Here is a 19,481-nt window from a genome sequence, read left to right on the forward strand (position 1 = left end):
CGCGCCGGATACTCGCACCATTTGCGGTTCGTTCGTCATTATTGAATGGGAACGGTGCAAAACCGGGCTTTTGGTGTTCATCGTGCATTGTGGGCCCTGCGATAGTATTGCATCTATCCGGGGCTGCGGCAGATCTGGAAATGAATAACTCTGCTCACATGGGAGCTTGTGCACGGGTACCAAGGGAGGAATGTTCCATACACCATTTTTTCAAGTCTGAAAGAATTAATGGAGGGGAGCAAAATAGTGAGTGCATAAAGATTTAAGCGTGCAAGAAGAAAATGGGTGCGATCATACCAGCACTAATGCATCGGATCCCATTTGAACTCCGAAGTTAAGCGTTCTTGGCGAGAGTAGTACTAAGATTGGTGACCTCCTACGAAGTCCTCGTGTTGCACCGCAATTTTATTAATATTTTATTTTTGATATACTATTTGCAAATTCCATATGTCATTTCGGCGATACAACTAGAAACAACACGCCGGATACTCGGACCATTTGCGGCACGATTGTCATTACTGAATGGGAACGGTGCAAAACCGGGCTTTTGGCAATCGTCGTGCATTGTGGGCCCCATGATATTATTGCATCTATCTGGGGCTACGGCAGAGCTACAAAGGAATAACTCCACTCACGTGGAAGCTTGTGCACGGGTACCAAGGGAGGAAAGTTGCATACACCGTTTTTTCAAGTTTGAAAAAATTAATGGAGGGGAGCAAAATAGTGAGTGCATAAAGATTTAAGCGAGCAAGAAGAAAATGGGTGCGATCATACAAGCACTAATGCATCGGATCCCATTTGAACTCCGAAGTTAAGCGTTCTTGGCGAGAGTAGTACTAGGATTGGTGACCTCCTAGGAAGTCCTGGTGTTGCACCCCAATTTTTTTAATATTTTATTTTTGATATACTATTTGCAAATTCCATATGTCGTTTCGGCGAGACAACTGGAAACAACGCGCCGGATACTCGCACCATTTGCGGTTCGTTCGTCATTATTGAATGGGAACGGTGCAAAACCGGGCTTTTGGTGTTCGTCGTGCATTGTGGGCCCTGCGATAGTATTGCATCTATCCGGGGCTGCGGCAGATCTGGAAATGAATAACTCCGCTCACGTGGGAGCTTGTGCACGGGTACCAAGGGAGGAAAGTTGCATACACTATTTTTTCAAGTCTGAAGAATTAATGGAGGGGAGCATGATAGTGAGTGCATAAAGATTTAAGCGAGCAAGAAGCAATCGGGTGCGATCATACCAGCACTAATACACCGGATCCCATCAGAACTCCGAAGTTAAGCGTGCTTGGGCGAGAGTAGTACTAGGATTGGTGAACTCCTAGAAAGTCCTCGTGTTGCACCCCAATTTTATTAAAATTTTATTTTTGATATACTATTTTCAAATTCCATATGTCGTTTCGGCGAGACAACTGGAAACAACGCGCCGGATACTCGGAGCATTTGCGGTTCGATCGTCATTACTGAATGGGAACGGTGCAAAACCGGGATTTGGGCATTCGTCGTGGATTGTGGGCCCCGTGATATTATTGCATCTATCCGGGGCTGCGGCAGATCTGGAAATGAATAACTCCGCTCACGTGGGAGCTTGTGCACGGGTACCAAGGGAGGAAAGTTGCATACACCATTTTTTCAAGTCTGAAAGAATTAATGGAGGGGAGAAAAATAGTGAGTGCATAAAGATTTTAGCGAGCAAGAAGAAAATGGGTGCGATCATACAAGCACTAAAGCATCGGATCCCATTTGAACTCCGAAGTTAAGCGTTCTTGGCGAGAGTAGTACTAGGATTGGTCACCTCCTAGGAAGTCCTCGTGTTGCACCCCAATTTTATTAATATTTTATTTTTGATATACTATTTTCAATTTCCATATGTCGTTTCGGCGGGACAACTGGAAACAACGCGCCGGATACTCGGAGCATTTACGGTTCGATCGTCATTACTGAATGGTAACGGTGCAAACTGGGATTTGGGCGTTCGTCGTTGATTGTGGGCCCCGCGATATTATTGCATCTATCCGGGGCTGCGGCAGATCTGGAAATGAATAACTCCGCTCACGTGGGAGCTTGTGCACGGGTACCAAGGGAGGAAAGTTGCATACACCGTTTTTTCAAGTCTGAAAGAATTAATGGAGGGGAGAAAAATAGTGAGTGCATAAAGATTTAAGCGTGCAAGAAGAAAATGGGTGCGATCATACAAGCACTAATGCATCGGATCCCATTTGAACTCCGAAGTTAAGCGTTCTTGGCGAGAGTAGTACTAAGATTGGTGACCTCCTAGGAAGTCCTCGTGTTGCACCCCAATTTTATTAATATTTTATTTTTGATATACTATTTGCAAATTCCATATGTCGTTTCGGCGAGACAACTGGAAACAACGCGCCGGATACTCGCACCATTTGCGGTTCGTTCGTCATTATTGAATGGGAACGGTTCAAAACCGGGCTTTTGGTGTTCGTCGTGCATTGTGGGCCCTGCGATAGTATTGCATCTATCCGGGGCTGCGGCAGATCTGGAAATGAATAACTCCGCTCACATGGGAGCATGTGCACGGGTACCAAGGGAGGAATGTTGCATACACCGTTTTTTCAAGTCTGAAAGAATTAATGGAGGGGAGCAAAATAGTGAGTGCATAAAGATTTAAGCGTGCAAGAAGAAAATGGGTGCGATCATACCAGCACTAATGCATCGGATCCCATTTGAACTCCGAAGTTAAGCGTTCTTGGCGAGAGTAGTACTAAGATTGGAGACCTCCTACGAAGTCCTCGTGTTGCACCCCAATTTTATTTTTGATATACTATTTGCAAATTCCATATGTCATTTCGGCGATACAACTAGAAACAACACGCCGGATACTCGGACCATTTGCGGCACGATCGTCATTACTGAATGGGAACGGTGCAAAACCGGGCTTTTGGCAATCGTCGTGCATTGTGGGCCCCATGATATTATTGCATCTATCCGGGGCTACGGCAGATCTACAAAGGAATAACTCCACTCACGTGGAAGCTTGTGCACGGTTACCAAGGGAGGAAAGTTGCATACACCGTTTTTTCAAGTCTGAAAAAATTAATGGAGGGGAGAAAAATAGTGAGTGCATAAAGATTTAAGCGAGCAAGAAGAAAATGGGTGCGATCATACAAGCACTAATGCATCGGATCCCATTTGAACTCCGAAGTTAAGCGTTCTTGGCAAGAGTAGTACTAAGATTGGTGACCTCCTAGGAAGTCCTCGTGTTGCACCCCAATTTTATTAATATTTTCTTTTTGATATACTATTTGCAAATTCGATATGTCGTTTCGGCGAGACAACTGGAAACAACGCGCCGGATACTCGCAGCATTTGCGGTTCGATCGTCACTACTGAATGGGAACGGTGCAAAACCGGGCTTTTGGCATTCGTCGTGCATTGTGGGCCCCGCGATATTATTGCATCTATCCGGGGCTGCGGCAGATCTGGAAAGGAATAACTCCGCTCACGTGGAAGCTTGTGCACGGTTACCATGGGAGGAAAGTTGCATACACCATTTTTTCAAGTCTGAAAGAATTAATGGAGGGCAGCAAGATAGTGAGTGCACAAAGATTTAAGCGAGTAAGAAGAAAATGGGTGCGATCATACCATCACTATAGCATCGGATCACATTTGAACTCCGAAGTTAAGCGTTCTTGCGAGAGTAGTACTAAGATTGGTGACCTCCAAGGAAGTCCTCGTGTTGCACCCCAATTTTATAAATATTTTATTTTTGATATACTATTTGCAAATTTCATATGTCGTTTCGGCGAGACAACTAGAAACAACACGCCGGATACTCGGACCATTTGCGGCACGATCGTCATTACTGAATGGGAATGGTGCAAAACCGGGCTTTTGGCATTCGTCGTGCATTGTGGGCCCCGTGATATTTTTGCATCTATCCGGGGCTGCGGCAGATCTGGAAAGGAATAACTCCTCTAACGTTGGAGTTTGTGCACGGTTACCAAGGGAGGAAAGTTGCATACACCATTTTTTCAAGTCCGAAAGAATTAATGGAGGGGAGCAAGATAGTGAGTGCATAAAGATTTAAGCGAGCAAGAAGCAAACTGGTGCGATCATACCAGCACTAATACACCGGATCCCATCAGAACTCCGAAGTTAAGCGTGCTTGCGCGAGAGTAGTACTAGGATTGGTGAACTCCTAGGAAATCCTCGTGTTGCACCCCAATTTTATTAATATTTTATTTTTGATATACTATTTTCAGATTCCATATGTCGTTTCGGCGAGACAATTGGAAACAACGCGCCGCATACTCGGAGCATTTACGGTTCGATCGTCATTACTAAATGGGAACGGTGCAAAACCGGGATTTGGGCGTTCGTCGTGGATTGTTGGCCCCGCGATGTTATTGCATCTATCCGGGGCTGTGGCAGATCTGGAAAGGAATAACTCCGCTCACGTGGGAGCTTGTGCACGGGTACCAAGGGAGGAAAGTTGCATACACCGTTTTTTCAAGTCTGAAAGAATTAATGGAGGGGAGCAAAATAGTGAGTGCATAAAGATTTAAGCGAGCAAAAAGAAAATGGGTGCGATCATACAAGCACTAATGCATCGGATCCCATTTGAACTCCGAAGTTAAGCGTTCTTGGCGAGAGTAGTACTAAGATTGGTGACCTCCTAGGAAGTCCTCGTGTTGCACCCCAATTTTATTAATATTTTCTTTTTGATATACTATTTGCAAATTCCATATGTCGTTTCGGCGAGACAACTGGAAACAACGCGCCGGATACTCGGAGCATTTGCGGTTCGATCGTCACTATTGAATGGGAACGGTGCAAAACTGGGCTTTGGGTGTTCGTCGTGCATTGTGGGCCCCGCGATAGTATTGCATCTATCCGGGGCTGCGGCAGATCTGGAAATGAATAACTCCGCTCACGTGGGAGCTTGTGCACGGGTACCAAGGGAGGAAAGTTGCATACACCGTTTTTTCAAGTCTGAAGAATTAATGGAGGGGAGCATGATAGTGAGTGCATAAAGATTTAAGCGAGCAAGAAGCAATCGGGTGCGATCATACTAGCACTAAGACACCGGATCCCATCAGAACTCCGAAGTTAAGCGTGCTTGGGCGAGAGTAGTACTAGGATTGGTGAACTCCTAGGAAGTCCTCGTGTTACACCCCAATTTTATTAAAATTTTATTTTTGATATACTATTTTCAAATTCCATATGTCGTTTCGGCGAGACAACTGGAAACAACGCGCCGGATACTCGGAGCATTTGCGGTTCGATCGTCATTACTGAATGGGAACGGTGCAAAACCGGGATTTGGGCGTTCGTCGTGGATTGTGGGCCCCGCGATATTATTGCATCTATCCGGGGCTGCGGCAGATCTGGAAATGAATAACTCCGCTCACGTGGGAGCTTGTGCACGGGTACCAAGGGAGGAAAGTTGCATACACCGTTTTTTAAAGTCTGAAAGAATTAATGGAGGGGAGAAAAATAGTGAGTGCATAAAGATTTAAGCGAGCAAGAAGAAAATGGGTGCGATCATACAAGCACTAATGCATCGGATCCCATTTGAAGTCCGAAGTTAAGCGTTCTTGGCGAGAGTAGTACTAAGATTGGTGACCTCCTAGGAAGTCCTCGTGTTGCACCCCAATTTTATTAGTATTTTATTTTTGATATACTATTTTCAAATTCCATATGTCGTTTCGGCGAGACAACTGGAAACAACGCGCCGGATACTCGGAGCATTTACGGTTCGATCGTCATTACTGAATGGTAACGGTGCAAACTGGGATTTGGGCGTTCGTCGTGGATTGTGGGCCCCGCGATATTATTGCATCTATCCGGGGCTGCGGCAGATCTAGAAATGAATAACTCCGCTCACGTGGGAGCTTGCGCACGGGTACCAAGGGAGGAAAGTTGCATACACCGTTTTTTCAAGTCTGAAGAATTAATGGAGGGGAGCATGATAGTGAGTGCATAAAGATTTAAGCGAGCAAGAACCAATCGGGTGCGATCATACCAGCACTAATACACCGGATCCCATCAGAACTCCGAAGTTAAGCGTGCTTGGGCGAGAGTAGTACTAGGATTGGTGAACTCCTAGGAAGTCCTCGTGTTGCACCCCAATTTTATTAAAATTTTATTTTTGATATACTATTTTCAAATTCCATATGTCGTTTCGGCGAGACAACTGGAAACAACGCGCCGGATACTCGGAGCATTTGCGGTTCGATCGTCATTACTGAATGGGAACGGTGCAAAACCGGGATTTGGGCGTTCGTCGTGGATTGTGGGCCCCGCGATATTATTGCATCTATCCGGGGCTGCGGCAGATCTGGAAATGAATAACTCCGCTCACGTGGGAGCTTGTGCACGGGTACCAAGGGAGGAAAGTTGCATACACCATTTTTTAAAGTCTGAAAGAATTAATGGAGGGGAGAAAAATCGTGAGTGCATAAAGATTTAAGCGAGCAAGAAGAAAATGGGTGCGATCATACAAGCACTAATGCATCGGATCCCATTTGAACTCCGAAGCTAAGCGTTCTTGGCGAGAGTAGTACTAAGATTGGTGACCTCCTAGGAAGTCCTCGTGTTGCACCCCAATTTTATTAATATTTTATTTTTGATATACTATTTGCAAATTCCATATGTCGTTTCTGCGAGACAACTGGAAACAACGCGCCGGATACTCGCACCATTTGCTGTTCGTTCGTCATTATTGAATGGGAACGGTGCAAAATCGGGCTTTTGGTGTTCGTCGTGCATTGTGGGCCCTGCGATAGTATTGCATCTATCCGGGGCTGCGGCAGATCTGGAAATGAATAACTCCGCTCACGTGGGAGCTTGTGCACGGGTACCAAGGGAGGAATGTTGCATACACCATTTTTTCAAGTCTGAAAGAATTAATGGAGGGGAGCAAAATAGTGAGTGCATAAAGATTTAAGCGAGCAAGAAGCAATCGGGTGCGATCATACCAGCACTAATACACCGGATCCCATCAGAACTCCGAAGTTAAGCGTGCTTGGGCGAGAGTAGTACTAGGATTGGTGAACTCCTAGGATTTCCTCATGTTGCACCCCAATTTTATTAATATTTTATTTTTGATATACTATTTTCAAATTCCATATGTCGTTTCGGCGAGACAACTGGAAACAACGCGCCGGATACTCGGAGCATTTACGGTTCGATCGTCATTACTGAATGGGAACGGTGCCAAACCGGGATTTGGGCGTTCGTCGTGGATTGTGGGCCCCGTGATATTATTGCATCTATCCGGGGCTGCGGCAGATCTGGAAATGAATAACTCCGCTCACGTGGGAGCTTGTGCACGGGTACCAAGGGAGGAAAGTTGCATACACCATTTTTCAAGTCTGAAAGAATTAATGGAGGCCAGCAAGATAGTGAGTGCATAAAGATTTAAGCGAGCATGAAGAAAATGGGTGCGATCATACAAGCACTAATGCATCGGATCCCATTTGAACTCCGAAGTTAAGCGTTCTTGGCGAGAGTAGTACTAAGATTGGTGACCTCCTAAGAAGTCCTCGTGTTGCACCCCAATTTTATTAATATTTTATTTTTGATATACTATTTGCAAATTCCATATGTCGTTTCGGCGAGACAACTAGAAACAACGCGCCGGATACTCGGACCATTTGCGGTTCGATCGTCATTATTGAATGGGAACGGTGCAAAACCGGGCTTTTGGTGTTCGTCGTGCATTGTGGGCCCTGCGATAGTATTGCATCTATCCGGGACTGCGGCAGATCTGGAAATGAATAACTCCGCTCACGTGGGAGCTTGTGCACGGGTACCAAGGGAGGAAAGTTGCATACACCGTTTTTTCAAGTCTGAAAGAATTAATGGAGGGGAGCAAAATAGTGAGTGCATAAAGATTTAAGCGTGCAAGAAGAAAATGGGTGCGATCATACCAGCACTAATGCATCGGATCCCATTTGAACTCCGAAGTTAAGCGTTCTTGGCGAGAGTAGTACTAAGATTGGTGACCTCCTAGGAAGTCCTCGTGTTGCACCCCAATTTTATTAATATTTTATTTTTGATATACTATTTGCAAATTCCATATGTCGTTTTCGGCGATACAACTAGAAACAACACTCCGGATACTCGGACCATTTGCGGAACGATCGTCACTACTGAATGGGAACGGTGCAAAACCGGGGCTGCGGCAGATCTACAAAGGAATAACTCCGCTCACGTGGAATCTTGTGCACGGGTTCCAAGGAAGGAAAGTTGCATACACCGTTTTTTCAAATCTGAAATAATTACAGGAGGGGAACAAGATAGTGAGTGCATAAAGATTTAAGCGAGCAAAAAGCAAACGGGTGCGATCATACCAGCACTAATGCACCGGATCCCATCAGAACTCCGAAGTTAAGCCTGCTTGGGCAAGAGTAGTACTAGGATGGGTGACCTCCTGGGAAGTCCTCGTGTTGCACCCCAATTTTATTAATATTTTGTTTTTGATATACTATTTGCAAATTCCATATGTCGTTTCGGCGAGACAACTGGAAACAACGCACCGCATACTCATACCATTTGCGGCACGATCGTCATAACTAAATGGGAACGGTGCAAAACCGGGCTTTTGGCATTCGTCGTGCATTGTGGGCCCCGCGATATTATTGCATCTATCCGGGGCTGCGGCAGATCTGGAAAGGAATAACTCCGCTCACGTCGAAGCTTGTGCACGGTTACCATGGGAGTAAAGTTGCATACACCATTTTTTCAAGTCTGAAAGAATTAATGGTGGGCAGCAAGATAGTGAGTGCACAAAGATTTAAGCGAGTAAGAAGAAAATGGGTGCGATCATACCAGCACTAATGCATCGGATCCCATTTGAACTCCGAAGTTAAAAGTTCTTGCGAGAGTAGTGCTAAGATTGGTGACCTCCTAGGAAGTCCTCGTGTTGCACCCCAATTTTATTCATATTTTATTTTTGATATACTATTTTCAAATTCCATATGTCGTTTCGGCGAGACAACTGGAAACAACGCGCCGGATACACGGAGCATTTACGGTTCGATCGTCATTACTGAATGGTAACGGTGCAAACTGGGATTTGGGCGTTCGTTGTGGATTGTGGGCCCCGCGATATTATTGCATCTATCCGGGGCTGCGGCAGATCTGGAAATCAATAACTCCGCTCACGTGGGAGCTTGTGCACGGGTACCAAGGGAGGAAAGTTGCATACACCGTTTTTTCAAGTCTGAAAGAATTAATGGAGGGGAGCAAAATAGTGAGTGCATAAAGATTTAAGCGAGCAAGAAGAAAATGGGTGCGATCATACAAGCACTAATGCATCGGATCCCATTTGAACTCCGAAGTTAAGCGTTCTTGGCGAGAGTAGTACTAAGATTGGTGACCTCCTAGGAAGTCCTCGTGTTGCACCCCAATTTTATTAATATTTTATTTTTGATATACTATTTACAAATTCCATATGTCGTTTCGGCGAGACAACTGGAAACAACGCGCCGGATACTCGCACCATTTGCTGTTCGTTCGTCATTATTGAATGGGAACGGTGCAAAATCGGGCTTTTGGTGTTCGTCGTGCATTGTGGGCCCTGCGATAGTATTGCATCTATCCGGGGCTGCGGCAGATCTGGAAATGAATAACTCCGCTCACGTGGGAGCTTGTGCACGGGTACCAAGGGAGGAATGTTGCATACACCATTTTTTCAAGTCTGAAAGAATTAATGGAGGGGAGCAAAATAGTGAGTGCATAAAGATTTAAGCGAGCAAGAAGCAATCGGGTGCGATCATACCAGCACTAATACACCGGATCCTATCAGAACTCCGAAGTTAAGCGTGCTTGGGCGAGAGTAGTACTAGGATTGGTGAACTCCTAGGATTTCCTCATGTTGCACCCCAATTTTATTAATATTTTATTTTTGATATACTATTTTCAAATTCCATATGTCGTTTCGGCGAGACAACTGGAAACAACGCGCCGGATACTCGGAGCATTTACGGTTCGATCGTCATTACTGAATGGGAACGGTGCCAAACCGGGATTTGGGCGTTCGTCGTGGATTGTTGGCCCCGTGATATTATTGCATCTATCCGGGGCTGCGGCAGATCTGGAAATGAATAACTCCGCTCACGTGGGAGCTTGTGCACGGGTACCAAGGGAGGAAAGTTGCATACACCATTTTTTCAAGTCTGAAAGAATTAATGGAGGCCAGCAAGATAGTGAGTGCATAAAGATTTAAGCGAGCATGAAGAAAATGGGTGCGATCATACAAGCACTAATGCATCGGATCCCATTTGAACTCCGAAGTTAAGCGTTCTTGGCGAGAGTAGTACTAAGATTGGTGACCTCCTAAGAAGTCCTCGTGTTGCACCCCAATTTTATTAATATTTTACTTTTGATATACTATTTGCAAATTCCATATGTCGTTTCGGCGAGACAACTAGAAACAACGCGCCGGATACTCGGACCATTTGCGGTTCGATCGTCATTATTGAATGGGAACGGTGCAAAACCGGGCTTTTGGTGTTCGTCGTGCATTGTGGGCCCTGCGATAGTATTGCATTGATGAACTTACAATTTATCTATAATTTTTTAGGACTTTAGCATGGATTTTTATGCCGGTTTTATTAATTTTTGCCTTAATTTAGCTTGATTGCAAAAAAGATTTCAGGGGGAGCCAAATCAACAAAAAGATGGCAAAAGCAAGAAAAGAAAACCCAAAATTTATCAAGTTCAGCCCGGCCCAGCCATGAGAGCAAGAGAATTTCATTCGGCCCAAGAAGAGCAAGTGAAACTCTTTGGAAAATCCAAGGGAAGAAGCCTAGCAAGAAGGAAATTTCGGCCCAGCCCATTTTTAGCCCAAATAACAGCCTAGAGTGTAGCCCACTTGAGCATAAAAGCAAGCTAAGTTGTAGCCCAAATAGCAACCCAAAGGGAGCTAGGGGCGGCAACTCCTAGAAGTTTCTTGAAGAGAAGGAGGGAGCACTCTAGAAGGTTCATGAGGGGTGTAATACACCCCATTCTAGAGGCTTCAAGAAGGGGCAAGAGCCCTTTGAAAAACTATATAAGGAGGCCTCTAGGAGGGGAGAAAGTTGTTCAATTGCTTGAGAGGAAAGCTCTCCCACTCTTAGAGGTTCGGCCACCTTGAGAGAAGAGAAGAGAAGAAGGCTAGGCGCAAGGAAGAAGAAGAAGAAGGGCTGAAGGAAGTTCAAGACAAGCAAGCTAGAAGAAGAAGGTGAGTTCGAATTGAGAGTTTGTGATTCAAAGATCTTCTGTAATAAATCATTTGTAGTTTCATTCTCTTTTGATTTGAATTCAGTTTCTTAGTTATATGTTCTTTCTTCTTTCTCCTTGTTTCCATTCTTCCTTGATGTATTTCAGCTTGTAAAATTTCAGTTCAGCAATCTAATTCTTTTTGATTCATTCAAATGGTCATGCATTGTATTTGAAGTTTCTTGAATAAGGGTGTGATTGTAGATTAATTCGGCCAACTAACCTTCAAAACTCAGATCTGAATTCTCAGATCTGAGATTGCAAGATCTGAATTGCTTGAAAGAGAATTCAGATCTGCAATTTTCAGATTGGGCGAATTAATCTACAGCTTGGAATTCCTAGAGTGCTTGAGAGAGACTCTAGGAATTCAGATCTACTATTCAATAACTGAATTGAGTGCAAGGTTAGAGATAACTTGCACAATTCAGTTGGTGATCAATTCAGATTTGAATTGATGCCTTAGAAGTGTTTGAAGAAATGCATGCATGAGGATTAGATTCTTGCTAGAGATAGAAGAACCGTCACTCATGCATAGGATGAACATGCACTTGAGAGAGGCTGTTCATGACCTTGGGGTTTCACCAAACCAAGGCTCAATCATGATTCATTCGAATGATCCAAATTGATAGATTGCTGAATTCTGAGATTGACATTTACTGCTTACTCTTCTAACCTGAATTGAAGGCAATTGGACCAATGATTTAGATAGATTTTAATTTAGGATTTCTTAGCTTTCATTAGAGTTTTGATTTATTTGTTGATCAGATAAGAAATGTTCAATTTAGTATTGGTAATTGTTTCCTAAATCCTCGTGGGAACGATACTTCACTCACTACTTTATTACTTGAACGGCTAGTGCACTTGCTAGTGTCACAATGAGCCACACATCAAGTTTTTGGCGCCGTTGCCGGGGATTTAGAGAAGCAATATTAGGAAACATTGAGCATTCTTAATCTGATCTCATTCAGCATTGCATTCGTAGTTGGGTTAATTTGCTAACTTTTTCATTTCAGCTTGGACTGCAACAGCTGTACTATTGTAGTTATGTTTCTTCTTTCTTAAGTAGATTACTTTCTTTTTTTGGTTTCAGTTTCATTTTAATAAAGGCATATTTGATTTCTATTCAATCTTGGTGTTGTTCCCTTCAAAAAGAAAAAAAAAAAAATTCACATAAACATGAGTGTTGCAGATCTGAGTTGCATTCGGCACTCAGATCAGCAGATTTCAGATCTGCAGCACTGAGCCGAAAAGAGTTGCTTGTGTTTCAGACTTTATTTTTTTTTCTTTCTTTCATTACAAAAAGAAAAGAAAAATGAAAAAAAAAAGGGGGGAGATCTTTTGAACAACAAGAGGAGCAATTGAGAATTCGGATCAGAATTCAGATTTGAATTCAGATCTGAATTCTGCTATTGCAGATCTGCAACAGTTCTGATCTGAGTTCCTCTGAACTCAGACCTGAACTGATGCAATTTTGAGGGGAATTGGGTGTCATCACCACCCCAATTCACCCTAGGGCACTTCTTCTATTCCCCAAAAACAATTTGGTAGCAACAACTGAAGGTAAGGCAATTGAGAATTCAGATCCAAACTCAGACTTGAGTTCAGATCTGAATTCTGCTGTTACAGATCTACTCAGTTCAGACCTGAATTCCTCTGAACTCAGATCTGAACCGATGCAAGTTTGAGGTGAATTGGGTGCCATCACTACCCCAATCCACCCTATGATACATCCAACCTGCCTCAAGGGTGAATGGATAGCAAAGAATGAGAGAAATTCAAATCTGAAATGCAGTTGATATGATGTGAGGACTGAACTGATACAGAGCATACTATGAATTCTGGGTGGACTAAATTCTTGGCTTTACCCACTTGTACCCAATCTAAATTTGCTGAGGATGTGTGTTTGGATTGAATAATTGTGATGCCTCACATATTCAATAAAAGCAGCAGTGCATTCCACTAGCATTCAGAGCTGTAGCAGGGCTGCTACAGTACAACAATTAGCATGAAACTCCACTGCTGATCTAGTTAGCTCTCTTTCCCATTGATGATCTACTTCATATTTGATTGCTGATTTAGTGTAGCTGGTAGATGTAGTTCTTCAGATGTAGTTCTTCAGCATTGCATTCATAGTTGGTTTAATTTCCTTAATCTTTCATTTTTGCTTTGAATGCAACTGCTGTATTACTATAGTTATGCTTCTTTTCTCTTTAGTAGATTACTTTATTTTTCTTGTTTCAGTTTGATTTTAATAAAAGGAGACCTGTTTTGCTTTCTATCTTGAAGTTATTACCCTCTAAAAGAAAAAAATCACAAAATCATGAGTGTTGCAGATCTGAGTTGCATTCGGCACTCAGATCTGCTATAGCAGAATTGCAGCACTCAACCGAAAAAAAAAAAAAATTTAAAATGAGTTCAGATCTGAATTGCATTCATCAATCAGACCTGCACTCATCCAAAAAGATTTTGGTTGCATTGCTGTATTTTGTTTTAGATTTATAAAAAAAAAAAAGGAAAAAAAAAGATAAAGAAAATAAAAAGAAAACAATGAAAAAATTGCATGTGAGTTTTCAAATCTGAAACTCAGATTTGAAGTTTAGATCTGAGTTCAGCCAGTTGCAGGACTGCATTCTGCTAGGTTCAGATTTGAGTTCATCTGAACTCAGACCTGAACCCACTCTATTTTGATGTGAATTCGGGTAGTGACAGCACCCAATTCACAATTTGATGCATCAGACTTGCCTCATTGATGAAAATTTAAGCCATGAATGGTAAAATCAGTTATGAAGTGCATGAGAATCAGAGGCTGTATGAGTACATGATCTGAAATTTCTTTGAACTTGATGTTTTGTTATCTTTTAAATCACTTGCACCCAATCTGAATTTGTTGTATTGGATTAGGACTAATGTTTGTGAGGTCCAAAAAGAGCTTCATATTTTTGATGTAATGGTATTCAGATCTGAATCAAGGCTGCTTTCATTATAAAATTGCAGATCTGATTTCAGGTCTGAGGCATACAAGACATTTAAGTTGGGACTTAAAGAGAAGTCTTAAGCTCTTGGGATCAAACTTATTTCAGACCTAACTGCAACAGATTTTAGACCTACTTATTGATATTAGGTTTGGAGTTTTTGTAAGTGACTGTTCTCAAAAGTCAAGTTCTAACCAAAAAAAAAAAAAAATCAAATAACTTTGGTAGTGTGCTGATTTCAAGAACTCTTAGACTTTTAGGCTAGTTTCAATCTTGTAAATGACTTGTTTATCACTTGCGTATCAGATTCCAAGAGATATTTATATTGGCTTTTGATCTTGTTTTTTAAATTTATTTATTTATTTATTTATTTTGTTAGATAGAATTCAAACTTCTTGGCCTTGTAAGTTTCTGTTGTGTATTACAAACTGGTTAAATTATTTACATTGTTTGGAATTGTGTATAGTAGTCTTTTTATTATTTGGTTTAAATTATTTTTAGTTAGAACAAAGCTACTGATCTCCTCTTCTAGTTTGCAAGTGATTTCTAACAGAAGAAGTTTTCCACCGACAACATATTGCAGAATTTAAGAATGATCTTCAGGGAAGTCCTCTAAATACCTCCTATTACTTGATGATGCGCTTGCTAGTTTTATTGTTACTGCCTAACACTACGAACATTGAGGACAATGTTCATCTTAAGTGTGGGGGAGTGAGCCCGAGGCTAGGGTATGGGGGTTGAAACCATGCACCTCATTCACCCCAAACACACATATGCAGGCAATGACATAACCAAAAAAAAAAGACCGGAACCCCTCCAGTTCATTACTATTTATTTGATGATTATTTTTAGGAAGGAATTCAATGAGTTGAGGGAGACTGATGTACTTGTTAAGTTTTTATTCTTGTGAATGACCCAATTTGATTTATGCATGAGAAAAGGGGAGCTGAATATGCTTTTCAGCATGACTAGCCCTAACTATCTTCATGTGTATGGAAGCCCTTGATTTCATGGTTAATGGTCAAGAAAGCTGGTGCACATCTGAAGTGTTGATTCTTGAGGTTCAATAATTGCAAAGAAGGTTCAAAAGCCCAAATTGACTCCGCTATTCTGAGCTGATTAGTAAAACTAGCAGCTTAGAACATGAGTCCTATTTACCTACCTCAAGCAAGTGACCAGTGTGAGATGGAGCATAAGATGCACTCACACCAAAAAAAAAAAAAAAAAAACAAAAAAAAAAGAGAGAGAAAAGTGTGTGAGATGGAGCATAAAATGCACTCACACCGAAAAAAAAAAAAAAAAAAGAAAAGGGTGAGATGGAGCATAAGATGCACTCACCCATAGAAATAAGTAATTGTGGTGACAACCGAGGTTCAAAGGGGCACTCTAAAGTTGAACTCTCATTGAGATTTAGTTACAGATGTGAAACTTAGTGAAATTTGATTATTAACCTTGACAATTAAGGAGCTGATTTATATATGAATTAGGAGTGAAGGCTAGACTATGACGAAATTCATATTCTCCTTTCCTCGGATCTGATACATATCTTAAATGGTAATTTACAAGAATAAGAGTTGAGCACTTACAAAAGTTCCCCGACTACTCAATACATTTCTATCTTAAAAAGTTCACCAGGTAAATGGTGAGAACAGAAGTGGGGAATGTTAAGTTTATGGCTGATGTCTTTGCTTGAGGACAAGCAAAAGCTTAAGTGTGGGGGTATTTGATGAACTTACAATTTATCTATAATTTTTTAGGACTTTAGCATGGATTTTTATGCCGGTTTTATTAATTTTTGCCTTAATTTAGCTTGATTGCAAAAAAGATTTCAGGGGGAGCCAAATCAACAAAAAGAAGGCAAAAGCAAGAAAAGAAAACCCAAAATTTATCAAGTTCAGCCCGGCCCAGCCATGAGAGCAAGAGAATTTCATTCGGCCCAAGAAGAGCAAGTGAAACTCTTTGGAAAATCCAAGGGAAGAAGCCTAGCAAGAAGGAAATTTCGGCCCAGCCCATTTTTAGCCCAAATAACAGCCTAGAGTGTAGCCCACTTGAGCATAAAAGCAAGCTAAGTTGTAGCCCAAATAGCAACCCAAAGGGAGCTAGGGGCGGCAACTCCTAGAAGTTTCTTGAAGAGAAGGAGGGAGCACTCTAGAAGGTTCATGAGGGGTGTAATACACCCCATTCTAGAGGCTTCAAGAAGGGGCAAGAGCCCTTTGAAAAACTATATAAGGAGGCCTCTAGGAGGGGAGAAAGTTGTTCAATTGCTTGAGAGGAAAGCTCTCCCACTCTTAGAGGTTCGGCCACCTTGAGAGAAGAGAAGAGAAGAAGGCTAGGCGCAAGGAAGAAGAAGAAGAAGGGCTGAAGGAAGTTCAAGACAAGCAAGCTAGAAGAAGAAGGTGAGTTCGAATTGAGAGTTTGTGATTCAAAGATCTTCTGTAATAAATCATTTGTAGTTTCATTCTCTTTTGATTTGAATTCAGTTTCTTAGTTATATGTTCTTTCTTCTTTCTCCTTGTTTCCATTCTTCCTTGATGTATTTCAGCTTGTAAAATTTCATTTCAGCAATCTAATTCTTTTTGATTCATTCAAATGGTCATGCATTGTATTTGAAGTTTCTTGAATAAGGGTGTGATTGTAGATTAATTCGGCCAACTAACCTTCAAAACTCAGATCTGAATTCTCAGATCTGAGATTGCAAGATCTGAATTGCTTGAAAGAGAATTCAGATCTGCAATTTTCAGATTGGGCGAATTAATCTACAGCTTGGAATTCCTAGAGTGCTTGAGAGAGACTCTAGGAATTCAGATCTACTATTCAAGAACTGAATTGAGTGCAAGGTTAGAGATAACTTGCACAATTCAGTTGGTGATCAATTCAGATTTGAATTGATGCCTTAGAAGTGTTTGAAGAAATGCATGCATGAGGATTAGATTCTTGCTAGAGATAGAAGAACCGTCACTCATGCATAGGATGAACATGCACTTGAGAGAGGCTGTTCATGACCTTGGGGTTTCACCAAACCAAGGCTCAATCATGATTCATTCGAATGATCCAAATTGATAGATTGCTGAATTCTGAGATTGACATTTACTGCTTACTCTTCTAACCTGAATTGAAGGCAATTGGACCAATGATTTAGATAGATTTTAATTTAGGATTTCTTAGCTTTCATTAGAGTTTTGATTTATTTGTTGATCAGATAAGAAATGTTCAATTTAGTATTGGTAATTGTTTCCTAAATCCTCGTGGGAACGATACTTCACTCACTACTTTATTACTTGAACGGCTAGTGCACTTGCTAGTGTCACAATGAGCCACACATCATGCATCTATCCGGGACTGCGGCAGATCTGGAAATGAATAACTCCGCTCACGTGGGAGCTTGTGCACGGGTACCAAGGGAGGAAAGTTGCATACACCGTTTTTTCAAGTCTGAAAGAATTAATGGAGGGGAGCAAAATAGTGAGTGCATAAAGATTTAAGCGTGCAAGAAGAAAATGGGTGCGATCATACCAGCACTAATGCATCGGATCCCATTTGAACTCCGAAGTTAAGCGTTCTTGGCGAGAGTAGTACTAAGATTGGTGACCTCCTAGGAAGTCCTCGTGTTGCACCCCAATTTTATTAATATTTTATTTTTGATATACTATTTGCAAATTCCATATGTCGTTTCGGCGATACAACTAGAAACAACACTCCGGATACTCGGACCATTTGCGGAACGATCGTCACTACTGAATGGGAACGGTGCAAAACCGGGGCTGCGGCAGATCTACAAAGGAATAACTCCGCTCACGTGGAATCTTGTGCACGGGTTCCAAGGGAGGAAAGTTGCATACACCGTTTTTTCAAATCTGAAATAATTACTGGAGGGGAACAAGATAGTGAGTGCATAAAGATTTAAGCGAGCAAAAAGCAAACGGGTGCGATCATACCAGCACTAATGCACCGGATCCCATCAGAACTCCGAAGTTAAGCATGCTTGGGCAAGAGTAGTACTAGGATGGGTGACCTCCTGGGAAGTCCTCGTGTTGCACCCCAATTTTATTAATATTTTGTTTTTGATATACTATTTGCAAATTCCATATGTCGTTTCGGCGAGACAACTGGAAACAACGCACCGCATACTCATACAATTTGCGGCACGATCGTCATAACTAAATGGGAACGGTGCAAAACCGGGCTTTTGGCATTCGTCGTGCATTGTGGGCCCCGCGATATTATTGCATCTATCCGGGGCTGCGGCAGATCTGGAAAGGAATAACTCCGCTCACGTCGAAGCTTGTGCACGGTTACCATGGGAGTAAAGTTGCATACACCATTTTTTCAAGTCTGAAAGAATTAATGGAGGGCAGCAAGATAGTGAGTGCACAAAGATTTAAGCGAGTAAGAAGAAAATGGGTGCGATCATACCAGCACTAATGCATCGGATCCCATTTGAACTCCGAAGTTAAGCGTTCTTGCGAGAGTAGTACTAAGATTGGTGACCTCCAAGGAAGTCCTCGTGTTGCACCCCAATTTTATTAATATTTTATTTTTGATATACTATTTGCAAATTCCATATGTCATTTCGGCGAGACAACTAGAAACAACACGCCGGATACTCGGACCATTTGCGGCACGATCGTCATTACTGAATGGGAATGGTGCAAAACCGGGCTTTTGGCATTCGTCGTGCATTGTGGGCTCCGTGATATTATTGCATCTATCCGGGGCTGCGGCAGATCTGGAAAGGAATAACTCCGCTCACGTGGGAGTTTGTGCACGGTTACCAAGGGAGGAAAGTTGCATACACCATTTTTTAAAGTCTGAAAGAATTAATGGAGGGGAGAAAAATAGTGAGTGCATAAAGATTTAAGCGAGCAAGAAGAAAATGGGTGCGATCATACAAGCACTAATGCATCGGATCCCATTTGAACTCCGAAGTTAAGCGTTCTTAGCGAGAGTAGTACTAAGAATGGTGACCTCCTAGGAAGTCCTCGTGTTGCACCCCAATTTTATTCATATTTTATTTTTGATATACTATTTTCAAATTCCATATGTCGTTTCGGCGAGACAACTGGAAACAACGCGCCGGATACTCGGAGCATTTACGGTTCGATCGTCATTACTGAATGGTAACGGTGCAAACTGGGATTTGGGCGTTCGTTGTGGATTGTGGGCCCCGCGATATTATTGCATCTATCCGGGGCTGCGGCAGATCTGGAAATGAATAACTCCGCTCACGTGGGAGCTTGTGCACGGGTACCAAGGGAGGAA

General features: G+C 42.3%; 3 non-coding genes and 22 pseudogenes across 3 annotated transcripts; all 25 read left to right on the forward strand.

The window, feature by feature from the left end:
* The first annotated feature begins 283 nt into the window (after positions 1–283).
* LOC148856749 (5S ribosomal RNA) lies at positions 284–401 on the forward strand (annotated as a pseudogene).
* Positions 402–760: 359 nt separating this feature from the next.
* Positions 761–878, forward strand: LOC148856750 (5S ribosomal RNA; annotated as a pseudogene).
* A 358-nt stretch (positions 879–1,236) lies between these two features.
* Positions 1,237–1,355, forward strand: LOC148856751 (5S ribosomal RNA; annotated as a pseudogene).
* A 359-nt stretch (positions 1,356–1,714) lies between these two features.
* On the forward strand, positions 1,715–1,832 carry LOC148856752 (5S ribosomal RNA; annotated as a pseudogene).
* A 358-nt stretch (positions 1,833–2,190) lies between these two features.
* Positions 2,191–2,308, forward strand: LOC148856753 (5S ribosomal RNA; annotated as a pseudogene).
* A 359-nt stretch (positions 2,309–2,667) lies between these two features.
* Positions 2,668–2,785, forward strand: LOC148856754 (5S ribosomal RNA; annotated as a pseudogene).
* Positions 2,786–3,133: 348 nt separating this feature from the next.
* LOC148856755 (5S ribosomal RNA) lies at positions 3,134–3,251 on the forward strand (annotated as a pseudogene).
* An 835-nt stretch (positions 3,252–4,086) lies between these two features.
* On the forward strand, positions 4,087–4,205 carry LOC148856756 (5S ribosomal RNA; annotated as a pseudogene).
* Positions 4,206–4,564: 359 nt separating this feature from the next.
* Positions 4,565–4,682, forward strand: LOC148856757 (5S ribosomal RNA; annotated as a pseudogene).
* A 358-nt stretch (positions 4,683–5,040) lies between these two features.
* Positions 5,041–5,159, forward strand: LOC148856758 (5S ribosomal RNA; annotated as a pseudogene).
* A 359-nt stretch (positions 5,160–5,518) lies between these two features.
* LOC148856759 (5S ribosomal RNA) lies at positions 5,519–5,636 on the forward strand (annotated as a pseudogene).
* A 357-nt stretch (positions 5,637–5,993) lies between these two features.
* Positions 5,994–6,112, forward strand: LOC148856760 (5S ribosomal RNA). The gene has a single exon (XR_016098195.1). It is a non-coding gene; the product is annotated as a 5S ribosomal RNA (ribosomal RNA).
* Positions 6,113–6,471: 359 nt separating this feature from the next.
* LOC148856761 (5S ribosomal RNA) lies at positions 6,472–6,589 on the forward strand (annotated as a pseudogene).
* A 359-nt stretch (positions 6,590–6,948) lies between these two features.
* LOC148856762 (5S ribosomal RNA) lies at positions 6,949–7,067 on the forward strand (annotated as a pseudogene).
* Positions 7,068–7,425: 358 nt separating this feature from the next.
* On the forward strand, positions 7,426–7,543 carry LOC148856763 (5S ribosomal RNA; annotated as a pseudogene).
* A 359-nt stretch (positions 7,544–7,902) lies between these two features.
* Positions 7,903–8,020, forward strand: LOC148856764 (5S ribosomal RNA; annotated as a pseudogene).
* A 305-nt stretch (positions 8,021–8,325) lies between these two features.
* On the forward strand, positions 8,326–8,444 carry LOC148856765 (5S ribosomal RNA). The gene has a single exon (XR_016097140.1). It is a non-coding gene; the product is annotated as a 5S ribosomal RNA (ribosomal RNA).
* A 359-nt stretch (positions 8,445–8,803) lies between these two features.
* On the forward strand, positions 8,804–8,920 carry LOC148856766 (5S ribosomal RNA; annotated as a pseudogene).
* Positions 8,921–9,278: 358 nt separating this feature from the next.
* Positions 9,279–9,396, forward strand: LOC148856767 (5S ribosomal RNA; annotated as a pseudogene).
* A 359-nt stretch (positions 9,397–9,755) lies between these two features.
* Positions 9,756–9,874, forward strand: LOC148856768 (5S ribosomal RNA; annotated as a pseudogene).
* Positions 9,875–10,233: 359 nt separating this feature from the next.
* On the forward strand, positions 10,234–10,351 carry LOC148856769 (5S ribosomal RNA; annotated as a pseudogene).
* A 7,370-nt stretch (positions 10,352–17,721) lies between these two features.
* Positions 17,722–17,839, forward strand: LOC148856770 (5S ribosomal RNA; annotated as a pseudogene).
* Positions 17,840–18,143: 304 nt separating this feature from the next.
* On the forward strand, positions 18,144–18,262 carry LOC148856771 (5S ribosomal RNA). The gene has a single exon (XR_016097000.1). It is a non-coding gene; the product is annotated as a 5S ribosomal RNA (ribosomal RNA).
* Positions 18,263–18,621: 359 nt separating this feature from the next.
* On the forward strand, positions 18,622–18,738 carry LOC148856772 (5S ribosomal RNA; annotated as a pseudogene).
* A 359-nt stretch (positions 18,739–19,097) lies between these two features.
* On the forward strand, positions 19,098–19,215 carry LOC148856773 (5S ribosomal RNA; annotated as a pseudogene).
* Positions 19,216–19,481: the final 266 nt, after the last annotated feature.

This window comes from Nelumbo lutea, chromosome 4 (assembly GCF_056320005.1).
Source record: "Nelumbo lutea isolate HS-2025 chromosome 4, American lotus-T2T, whole genome shotgun sequence".
NCBI classification, from domain to species: Eukaryota; Viridiplantae; Streptophyta; class Magnoliopsida; order Proteales; family Nelumbonaceae; genus Nelumbo; species Nelumbo lutea.